Here is a 2,360-nt window from a genome sequence, read left to right on the forward strand (position 1 = left end):
GCTAAGCTGCTTTTACTATTAGCAAGTATTTTGTAATGCTCAACTAGAATCCACCTTCCACTTAAAATCTACTTCAGTCCATTCTGTCTAGGGAAAGTTATTTTCTGGAATAGTCTTCCAGAGGACACGAAAAAGGCCCCAACTTTGCAGATTTCAGATCCGTCTTTGAGACATTACGCTTCTGTTGCTCTGATTGTTCTAACAGAACAAACACCCAGCACAGGACATGTGCAATTGCTGTTTCTTCTGAAAGGGGCCCTGTGTGGCTTTTCTGCCTTGGTACACATGTACCGGATTTCAGTTTAATCTGGGGCCTGGTATGCATGTTATAAAAAACTGGAATATACATGCATTGCCCTTTGCAAAAGAAACAATGATTGCAGACATCAGATTGTGTGTACACCTCATACATACAGAGAAACCGGGCTTGCACAAGGCAGAGCTTTTTTGATGTATGGAGTAAACAGCTTGCTCTCTTATTTGTATTGTATTTTTGTGATATGAGATTTTTAGCTGGATTTCAGGGAGCAAGCCACTTTGCGTCCTGCTGGTCAGGAGAAAGCCAAGATAAAAACAATTTTAAATAAGCAACAGAACAAAGTTTGAGTCCAATGGCACCTTTAAAACCAACAAAAGTTTAACGCTGGCATGCACACGAAAGCTTGCACTTTGAATAACTTTTTTTTTTTTGGTCTTAAAGACGCCACTAGACTCAAACTTTGTCCTATTGCTTCTGACCAACACAGCTACCGTACCTGAATCTTTAAATAAGTTAGTCGTTTGTTTCAAGAACGCAAAAGTCAGGGGGCTACAGGCTGATGAGAGCTGACGCAGCAGCGTCCCACTAACTGCCACCCACCGGAATGCAGCCACAAGGTCCTGGCTGGGCACCCGAACCGCCTCCAGGCTCCCAAGAGCGACTGCGGCCTCCCGCTCCCAGGGGCTCCTCCTCCTCCAGCAGACGCTACGTGCCGCCAGGCTTCTCAGCCGCACGCGCAGGAGAACAACCGGGGCGGGGTTGGAAGGAAGCAGTGACGTCTCCAGAGGAGGGTGGAGGGGGCGGTGGCCGAGTCTGCTGCGCCTGCGCGGCACCTTGTTTACCCCGTTCTTCTGCGAGCCCGGATAGGAGGGGGAGGAAAAGAATGTGGGAAAACGGAGCCGCCTCTCTCGGCCCCCTTCTCCGAGTCCTCCCGGTAGATGTCGCTCTAGGCCCGGCGGATCGGAGCGTGCTCAGTGGCCGCCAGGTGGCGCCTGCGCCCTCCATTCGCTCGCCAGCCGCCGAGCTGCGAACACCCCAAACAATCCCCAGCGCCGCTGCCGCCGCCAAATTAAATAATCCGCCCGCTTCATTCTTCTCTCCCCCCCCACCCCTCTCCGTGCGCTCAACCGCCACCCCCCCCTTTCCTCAACCTAGGCTCGGCCGGGGCTTCTAGGCCCTTGCCGCCGGGGGCTTAACGAGAGGGAGGAGAGGAGGAAAAAAAAGAAAAGGTAAGGGCGGCCCGAGTGAGTTGGCCTAGAAGTGAGAGAAGAAAAGGGGGCGACAAAGGTGGGGGCGCTTATGTGCGGAGGGGCAAGGGAGGAAAATAAAAAGGGCGCGCAAGGCCTCTAAGGAGCCGTCACCGCCAGGCAAGGCCGCTGGGCCTCCCTCCGCCGTCGACGACGCCGGGAGAGGTAAGTTCGACAATGGCGTAGAAGATTCTGGAAGTTGGGGGGGCTCGTTTCCCCCCCTCCTCCTCTTTTTTTAGACGGGGAGGCGAAATCTCGAGGGGGGGGGAGGATTCGGAGCGGCCGCCGGGCAGGCACTGGAAAGGAGGCCGCGGCGGCCGACCGAGGGAGAAACGCGCAGGCAAGATGGAGGACGCGGGCCCGAGAGGAAAACACACACACGCACACACACGCCCCGACTCCCGACCTCCTCCCCTCCCCAGGGAAAAGGTGGTGGTGGTGGTGGAGGGAGAAAGGAAGGCGGGCAGGAAGGGAGCCCGGCTGCGGCACCCGACAGGGAAGCCCTTCCCCCCCCCCCCTTCCCCTCCGGCCCCCTCAAGGCTTCCCCTTCCCTTTCCCCCCGCCGTGTGCGAAGAAAAAGGCCTAGGCCCGCCGCGGAGAAAATGGAGACGCTCCCGTGCTTTCCTTTCCTTTTTAGTTTCCCCCACGTCTCTCTCTCTCTCCGCCCTCCCCTCGGCGGAGGAGGAGGAAGAAGATGTTTAGGGGGCTACTGGCAAGAAGTCGTCCTGGAGTGACTGTGGGTGGGAGGGAGGGAGGGAAGGAAGTGGAAAGGTGAGCGCGCGCGTGTATCTGTACGGGTAAATACACGCGCGGGTTTGCGCGATGGGGGGGGGGGTGTTTGGGAAACGTCAAGC

General features: G+C 56.4%; 1 protein-coding gene across 1 annotated transcript in view; it reads left to right on the top strand.

Moving 5' to 3' along the window:
* The first annotated feature begins 1,392 nt into the window (after positions 1-1,392).
* Positions 1,393-2,360, top strand: part of STAG2 (stromal antigen 2) — an 86,327-nt gene continuing 85,359 nt past the window's right edge. The window contains exon 1 of the mRNA XM_015426986.1: positions 1,393-1,671. The gene's annotated coding sequence lies outside the window, so the exon portion shown is untranslated. The remainder of the gene's footprint in view (positions 1,672-2,360) is intronic.

This window comes from Gekko japonicus, unplaced genomic scaffold (assembly GCF_001447785.1).
Source record: "Gekko japonicus isolate JY-2015 unplaced genomic scaffold, Gekko_japonicus_V1.1 scaffold265, whole genome shotgun sequence".
NCBI lineage: Eukaryota > Metazoa > Chordata > Lepidosauria > Squamata > Gekkonidae > Gekko > Gekko japonicus.